Here is a 9,550-nt window from a genome sequence, read left to right as displayed (position 1 = left end):
CAAGGAGAAGGCTGCGGCCCGGGCCCTGGCCGGCGGCGGGCGTTGTTGGGGATTTCACCGGGCAGGGGCGGCGGAGCCCTCCGCTGGCTTCGGGCATCGCCCCTCCTCCGTCCTCACCTCGGCCTGGCGGGGAAACCCTCCTCCGCCCCTCCTGCCGGGCCGTGGGAGGCTCTGCCTGGGGCTGCAGCCCCGCCAGGCCCGGCCAGCCCTGCTGGGCTCAGGGCTCCCAGCACCCACACTCACACGAGCTGCGTCCGGCCGGATCCTTCTGGCTGCTGGGCAGCGATTCCGAAACAATTCATCAGCGTTTGAAAAGGTACAAAGCCGAGGTGTCTTTTCTTTTTTTCCCGTCCGTTCTCTTTTTATTTTTTTTTAACAGTAACCTGTCGTTTCTGCTTGGAGGGTCTAAGCGGAATTCACGACCTCTTTACTATATCTAACCTAGGTATTTCAAATGGGGCTTCTCAAAATTTAAACGCCAGCGTCCTAATTGGTAACCAAGATTGCGGAGTCTTCCAAAATAGCCCTTTCCATTTTATGTAATTAGAGACTCAAAGAAGCTGTGGCTTTTCCACGGTAGTAATCTATATAATCTCCCCCCACTCTCTCCCTCTCCCCGCCCCCCTTCTCCCTCTCCTTCTCTCTTTCCCTCCTCTTCTTCTCCCTCTTCCTATCGGTCTCCCGCTCTCTCCCCGTTTCTCTATCTCCCCCACTCTCTCCCTCTCCCTCCCCCTCTCCTTCTCGCCCTCTCTCGTGCGCGTGTGTACGCGCGTGTGCGTGCGTTGCCTTTCATTTCTAGCGTTAGGCAACTCGCTCAGAACCGCTGAAAACTCAGAAGAGGTTCAAATCTGATTTCTCATGGATTTCTACCTACGATGTCAGATAACATCCGGAAACGCTACCACCAAATAAGTATGCGAGTATAATTTAGGAGAAAGAATTAACCCCACCAAAACATAAAGCGCCAGAGGAGAGGTGAGACTGGAAGACAAGGGAGCATTTCGCATCCGCTGCGGAAGACAGTGTGCCCTGGGGACCGGCTGGGGTCCGGTCCCCATACTTCAGCACCGGAGGGGATGGACAGCGTCTCTGGTCCCGGGGAGAGAACTGCTCTGAGACCGCCGCCGTCGCCACTGGCAGCTGGGCTCTCTGCTCCTCGCAGCTAAAAGGCTGTGCCTCCGAGTACCCCGACCCCTTCCCCTCCATTGAAAGACGAGAAGTAAGCCTCCTTACCACCTGCTACAACTGCCGAACAGGGCTCCCTAGGTACTCCCGTTCCACGGATTAAACTCCCAGTGCAGCAACTTCAAGAATGATTTTCTGTAGGGGGCTGGGCGGACTGCAATCCGAAGAGTGAAGTCCAAGTTAAGAGGCTCTGAGAAACCATGGGCTCTGCAGAAGGGGTCAACATGCTCAAAGCCACACACTTCTTGAAATAAATAGAATGTGCATGAGAAGACTGCAACTGTTTTGGAAATAGCTTTGTGAGAGGAGGTTCCAGATCTATGCAAAACCCTACGTTGGAGCAACTGAAAGACTTCCAATTCCTTTACTTGGCTGGTAAGTCATACTAACTATTATTTCTGCTGATTTACAACTCTAATGACTTTTCAAAAGATTTCAACATAAAGGTTATAAACATTATTTTTCCTAGCACATTACGAAGATACACAATTTGATTTTTAAATGTTTGTACATCATGACCTAAGGAAATCTCTTGTCTAATAAAATAATTGGATATTTTATTTCTCTGAGGTCTTTTATATATCAGAAATATTAAAAATAATATATATTTGCTTATGTAATTATAGTAAACTCTAAGTTGGGTATCTAATATATTTTTGAATTTATATATATACCTTGCTTTTGTTCCAAAAACAATATAATCTGGCATTTTGAAAAAGGTTTTATTTTTTGACTTAGGCATGCAGTTTAAAGTGATCCTTTTTGTGTTACATTGTATGCAAGGCTCAAAGTGACAAGTATAGATAGATAGCTTAACCATCTGTTTTATTATATTTTCTATGATTTTAACTTGCCAAACCATGCACAGGAACAAATATATGTATGCATGCACACCTGACCCCTCTCTTCACCCTGACCCCCAAGTACACCTACACCTGTAGAATCTTACCTAAGGGAATACACACATTTTTACTTATCATCATCTTTCCAGTCTTTTAAAGCTTAAGTCTGCTTGCTGAAACCAGATCTGCTGGAAGGCAGAAAATGAAAAGCTTTAGTGTGTTTCTTTTGAAGAGCGGGGACTTGATAGCATTCTGAATTCTTAGTTCGATAAAGTACATTCTTCACTGAAATCCAAAAGCAATAGGGGCCAATAGGATCTTGACAAACTATAAACTTTAAAGTGTTAATTGAGTCTGTTTCTGTTGACTCTTATTCCAAAGTCTTCTCCTGGAGCTTTGAAACTACAATCTTTCACAATGACCTTGATAAACATGCTGCTAGAAAGGGTTCACTGGGTAAAAGCAGTTACACAAATTTATAGCCCATGCCGGACATTTCACTAAGAGCTCAATCAGTTCCAATGGGTACATTCAGTTCAGTGGACAGTGTTGACTTGCAAGGATGGGCTTTTACAATCATGTAAACACATGTGATGATAGATGCATAACTGTCACTTGGACAAAGTTTGGCCCTTTGAAAAATTACAGTTCTTTGGGTTTTACTTTTTAATTTCATAGGTCATATATAACTGATTATATAATGCCTGTGATACATATCCATATCTTCCATCCTTCTCAATTTCAACACAAACATCCTCTGGGGCATTTTAGATAATATTTGTTGGTAGGCTGATGGACCCTTGTTTTGAGTTGGCTGAGAGTAGCAATTACACTCTAAGGAAATATCACTCTTAACTGTCACCACTTACCAAGAACCTGCTTGCTTAGCAGAAAGGGAGCAGAGCCATCTATATCGCTGAGCTCCTTGGGGGCTACCTTGCCCTAAATAGGTCAGAAATGATCATCTGAGGAGGAGAAAATGTACCACTGATTTGGATTCTTTCCCAAGAGACCTACAATGTGCTCCTAATACCACCTGTTGTTTTTTTTCCTGATCTGAGAGATGTGGAAGTGAAATAACCACATGGAGTAATTAATCATGTTTTAAGAGTGTTGTAAACTATTGTTAGACTCTTATTCGGTTGTCAATTAATTAATAGAGACAGACTCCCCAGGTCGGCTGAGCATAAAATGAAAGCAGAGAATGTTTTCCAGGAAGCATGCCTGTGGGTACATGGCCGCAGTTACCTTCTTACCGATAGAGGGGGCAGGCTTTCCCTATATGTGTGACAGAAACAGCACAAGGTAAAATTTACCTTTGCCTAATCCTTTTGGAGATTTAGTCATGGAAATAAATTACTATAGTTCACCCTACTGAGCTCAGGCAAGGTGCACGGAAACTCATGTCCATCCTTATCTTTGGGGAAATGCCCTTAGGTTGATAATTTTGTAAACCAATTTAATGCCCACCTAAAGACTAATCTCTAACTGACACCCACCCACACCCCTTGACCCCCACAATAAAAAAAAAAAAGAAGTGGGTGGGTTAATGAAGACAAGCCGTCTTTTTGCACAGAATCACCTGTCTTCAAAGAGAAATTGATACTTTATTTTAGGTCACCCATATCCCTTAAAGAAAGTTGTTTGTCTTGATAGATATTTTGGTCTGTTACAGAAAAAGGATGGATGAGGTTTAGGGAAAGCCAGAAAGAATAATTCAACATTTCCTCCCCTAGGGGGATAAAATCTAAAAAAAATTTAGAAAGTTTTGTTGGTAAGGCAAAGTGCTATTGGCTGTTGCTTATATTTGAGATACAAAAAGAAAAGTGAAATAGAATTGCATAATCAGAAAAATGTAAAGTGTATACAGGACCAGAGGATGATTAGAAATGAGGATGATTAGCCCTGGAATCTGTTCATTTGCATTTCTTCTTTTAATAAAAAATGGTATGGTGAGTGGGACAGAGAGTTCTGGCCTGAATCTTAAAATTATAAAATATTATAAAAATACTTCTCAGTTAACTTCTTGCATAGACCATCTAAAAATTAATTAAACATTCTAATACAATTACTGATACCATCAGATCATACTGGATTTGAGTGTCCACAGTTTGTTTTGGAATTATTTGTTTGGGTTTGAACCAAGTTATATACATATTTATAGAAAAATGTAAGCATATGAGATGATTATTATTGAAATTTAAGAATGCTATCAGAAATTGACTTTTATTTTTGTACCATTTAAAAGATGTAAATTCCAGGCAGGCATCCTGATTATTCCTCCAATTTCAACAAACAAGGTAAAAACCACTAGAACAGTTACCAAAGGGAAAGGGACTGGGGAGGATAAGTGGGAAGGGAGGGATAAGGGGGAAAAAGGGGCATTATGATTAGCACACATAATGTAGTGGGGTGGGGGTGGCACAGGGAAGGCAGTACAACACAGAGAAGGCGAGTAGTGATTCTATAGCATCTTACTACGCTGATGGACAGTGACTGTAATGGGGTATGTGATGGGGACTTGATAATGGGGGGAGTCTAGTAACTATAATGTTGCTCATGTAATTGTACAATAATGATACAAAAATAAAATAATAAAATAAAATAAAAGATAAAAAACAAAATACATATTGTAAAAGATAAAAAAACAAAATACATATTGTAACCAGAAAAAAATATTTCTATAGTCATTTCACCTCCATAGAAATCTGTACAGTGAACTATAGAATAGAACTCAGATGACTAGAGACCTCTTATTTATTGTTTTCTTCCTATTTAGCTTAGGAGAATTAGTTACACATGGCATGGACAATGTAAAAGGGATGATGTGTTGCAATATAAAATGTGTGCAATGCCTCCTGATGTAGCAGAATGAGCACTGTTTGACAGTCAAAAGATCAGGATTCCTGAATTACTTGTCATCCTGGACAAGTCACTCAACTCACTGAAACTTATCTTCTCTGTAAGGGGATACTTTAATTACCAGTTAAGGCACTATCCTTTATATATGGTTGACATCTAAATATATGTGAGATAAGTAAATGGATACCTACTCTGTGGGAAGTCTCAATATGGTGCTTTGAGTGTTTTGGAAACCTAAGTGCTGTATCTTTCAATTATTATAAATAATCTCTAACACCATTCATTCATTCATTCATCAGAAAATTTCCTGTGGAATTCCATGTCTCTTAGATCTAAGAGACTCTCAGTGTAGGACATATAATATTTTCCTACTAATTCAGCATCGATTTTCTTTTATCTCTTAATGGAATACATATTTCAATGCAGATGAGACCTGTTTTAAAAATGCATATTACTCAAAACCAAAAACATGTTTTACACCAAATGGTCAAGCTTAGGTCAACATGACCCAAGTTCATTTTAATTGCTTTCATATTGACCTTAAGCAAATCAATAACAACCTTTGTGTCATAATTTTCTGGTCTATAAAGGAAGAATATTTATTATTAGTTATATATCAACAAATAAATTCCTAGAATTAAATGGGCTTTAAAACTCAATATCTGAAAGCAAACTCAGAAAGCATTTTGACTTCTGGTTAGTGAGAATAGAGTGAAGTGTGGACAACATCTTCGGGGATGCCCTGGGGATTCTGTAAATATATAGTTTTGATGTAGTCCTATGCTTAGACTTTACTCATGGAAATCTTCAGGAAAATCTCAAGCTGAGCAACAGCTCATTGCTTATTTTCTTTCATCACTTGGAGTTTTAAAAGTTACTATAATTTTTAAAATTTAAAATTAGGCCTGTGTAGATTTCTAGAGTATCACTAAAAATATACTGATAGTATATTTAAGAAATCTAAATTATGATTTGGTGTTACAGTCATTTCAGTATTGTTGTGTGGTTAAACTATTTGTACCAGAAATAGAAAATTATGTAATTACTTAGTGATACAGTCTTGGAAAAAATTTTTTTTTGTTTAATTTGCTATAATTTTCCTAAAAAGAAGAAACAACAGAGAAAGGAAAAGGGGAAAAAAATCTCAACAACCCAGGAAGTGAAAGATCATTAAAACAATGCCATGTGCCTGAGAATTTTATTCTTACATTATCACTGTGAAACTTGTTCAGTACATTCTACTCAAAGGATCAGAAAATCATTTTATATTTTCAGGAATTTGTTCTTTAAATCATCATCAAAGCTAAAATAAAAGTATTTTATTTAAATATAAGAACCGTTAAATCAATGGATTAGGATAGTGACTAATCCTTCATCACTTCATTATATTTAATGTGCATACTTACGTAAGTTTTTAAAATTTAAATTTGTGAAGTACTTTGTTTGCCTTAAAAATAAAACAGTCATTTTACCAGCAAAACTGGGTTTATTTGGGCATAACAGAGAATTGCTATCTGGGACACAAGCTACAGCAGAACCATTGGCCTGTGCAGAGAACAAAGGAGAGGAGGTTATTTTGTGGAGGAAAGGGCTGAGTTGCGAGAGCTATTTAAACAAAAAGTCCATTGGAGGAAACTGGGAGTCTCACGTCCTGTGGCTTCTCATTGGCTGAGCTGTAACAGCCTCAAAGAAATTACTGGCGGTTGTGGGAAGTGGAAGGTGGAAACCTTTCTTTCTTCCTGCTGGAGAGAAACTAGCTAAAACTGTCTGTCTCTTCCAGTGGGGTCTAAGATTTTTGAGGAGATTGGCATGAGAGCCTTTGCTGACCTTCGGAGGCCATGTCAGTGAAGTTTCCCTTTATTAATTTTCAGAAGTTACGACTATATTTATATTTACCAAAAACATTACCATTCACTCAAAACTTCAAAGAGCTGAAGATTTAATTCTTAAAGGAATAAATACATACCTGATAAATTTACCAAATCAAATAACAGAAAGCAAGAATCTTTTACAATTGACACTAGAATTTTAACAATAATATGTTATTCATATAAAACAATTGGAAAGAGTAATGCATTCCCTTTGAATCTCCTCAAAGGGATCCATGGTGATAAGTATCTGAGATTAAGAAATTTAAGACTGTCAATAAACAGTATTTTTAAAAGAAAACAGTATTGCATGGATATACAACATGTTGCATATTGCATCAAGTACATACTAATATGAGTCTAATATGGTTTTCTTATCAACTGTGATCTTAAGTAATTTACCTTTTCTTGATTAAATACTTCATCTGTTTTCTTGATTAGCTTGGGAAATCATTATCATGTCTGCTAGAAAACAAGCAATAACCACTAGGGGAGGAAGGGCCAGGGGATGGGTGAAATAGGTGAAGGGGATAAAGAGGTACAAACTTCAGATTATATATTAAATAAAATAGTCACAGGAATGTAAGTGCAACATAGGGAATATAGCCAATATTGTAATTTCTTTGTATAGTGACAGATGGTAGGTAATATCATGGAGAGAATTTAGTAATGTATATAATTGTCAAATCACTATATTGTACACCTGAAACCTATATAATACTGTATATCAATTATATTTCAATATGTTTCTTAAAAAAGCTCTTTTGACAGGAAGGCATTATTATTCCCATTTGGTGGATAAGGAAACTGAGGCTCCAAGAGGACTTGTCAAAAGTCCCAAAGCAGTAAGTTGTTGAGCCTGCATTAGATGCTAAGTCTTTCACCACCTTGTCTGTGCCCCTTTCCACTGCATTGAATGCCTTGCACACCTCTGGAAAAGATGGAAGATCACTGATACATTGAACCCACAAACTGAATCCAGATTCCCTCAGCAATGTTAAATGTTGATCTTTTTTGCCAAAGTGGAAAGAAAGAAGTGTGGGGAAGAGACAAGGCATGTCGTTTCTCCCTGTGAAGATAGCAGGACTGGGGATAACTATTCACTCTCCACATGTACAGCATGCACTCAAAACACCTATAATAAAAATAAACAGTATTTTTCTTTCAAAAAAGGCCTATAGGTTTTGTTGAATTCAAAAACTTCTCTTCTGCTTCCTTCAGACCTTTTCTCTTAAAACCATTCCCTTACTCTCATGGTGGGAAGTACTCAAGATTTAGGATCAAACAGATCTGAATTTGAATCCTGGTTATTAATTCCTTAGTGATATGTTTCATTGACTGCAAACATGGGCAAGAGCTCCAAGTCTTTTTTTTGTCATAGGTAAAACAAAAGAAAATTCCTACCCCAATATGTAGCTGGGGACAGTTAATGTAGCAGAGTATTGCCCTTGCATGCCAGGACACCAGCAAACTTGATGTTCATAACTAGTAGGCCTGTTAGGCCAGTCTGCATATAATGGCTCTGACCGTTCTACACCCGTTTTTATTAATTCTTTAGATGAATCCTGTGTTATATATTGTTTTCCAAAACATGCTGTGGTCACTACTCCCTAGTTCTTTATTTTTGTGCATTGTGTTATAGACTGTTTACTTTTCTGTTTACTTATTCAAACTTACCTTTCTTTACCTAGGTTGTAAATTCAAATGCCTGTAGGGTTCAGTCCAGTAAGCTAACGAGTGGCGCTGCAGTGGGGCCCACTGCAAATTGCAAAAAGCCAGCCCATCAGGAGGGTTCCTTACACTCAGCTGTCCTTAAGTGGAGCAAAACCTTGGGACTGAAAACAGAATTTCTTCATTTCCAGCTATTTTTAATTTTAATTTTTTTTTCATGGAACAAAACAGACTGCAAGCTGGACTTAGTGCACAGGATGCCTTCTGGGTCCTGTAGCCTTAAAACCATGACTTTTTCATTTCGGTGGCATTTTTCAAAAACCAAACCTGACACACTTAGTCTTTTTCCAGTCTTCTTTTTTTATCCAAAATGGGAGAATGAACCATAACTTGACAAGAAACCTATTCTTAATATCTTTTAGAAGTTTACAAGAAATAAATCACAAAAGATGGTAAATGGCTCGGACAAACTAGATGCTCCATTTCTTTGGTCAAAAATAGTGTGGGAAAAATAATGCATAGAATTAGAATGAAGATAGATCAACAACATTCCATAATATGTTTTATTGCAGCACCTCTTCCCACCACTACCTCTCCCTGTGTTCCTGCAAGGGTCACAATAACCCAGCTGACAACCTTGGCTAAGTGAGAGAAGGATAATCAGGCAGTGACTGCTGTGTGTTAATGCAAAGCCCCTCCTCACAAATGCAAATTTTGGTGCAGCTTTAGGGAAAAGAGGGACTATTTTGCAGGATAGAATAGCAATTGTCCACTACAATATTATTGAAGAACCTAGCAAAGATTTCTAAGTCATTTAATGTATTTACTGTTGATGGAATGCTCAGCTTTTTGTGGGCTTATAGGATTATTGTCTCTCTAAAAACTTGCTTTTGTAACAAATAACATGTTAAGATGAAATGGCCAGAATGTGACCTTCAATGTAAATAATGCATCAAAGCTTTGTGGGTGTCCTTTTACTTTATTACTCAAAAGTGAATAATAGCAGGAGAACACACAGTAAGCAGAGAACAGTGTAGAAAATAGTACTTCTTCCGCATAGCTTTTTTTTCTATACTTGGTGCTTTTTTTGCAGTTTCAAATAGTATTTCTTCATTTATCATA

The 9,550-nt window shown here is 38.2% G+C and overlaps 1 protein-coding gene across 1 annotated transcript in view; it reads left to right on the top strand.

The window, feature by feature from the left end:
* Positions 1-787: 787 nt before the first annotated feature.
* The window catches only part of SNTG1 (syntrophin gamma 1), a 787,875-nt gene continuing 779,112 nt past the window's right edge, over positions 788-9,550 (top strand). Inside the window, exon 1 of the mRNA XM_057498090.1 lies at positions 788-1,560. The gene's annotated coding sequence lies outside the window, so the exon portion shown is untranslated. The remainder of the gene's footprint in view (positions 1,561-9,550) is intronic.

This window comes from Manis pentadactyla, chromosome 3, assembly GCF_030020395.1.
Source record: "Manis pentadactyla isolate mManPen7 chromosome 3, mManPen7.hap1, whole genome shotgun sequence".
Taxonomy (NCBI): Eukaryota; Metazoa; Chordata; class Mammalia; order Pholidota; family Manidae; genus Manis; species Manis pentadactyla.
Note: the sequence above shows the minus strand (reverse complement) of the source record. Positions and strands in the feature narration are given on the sequence as shown.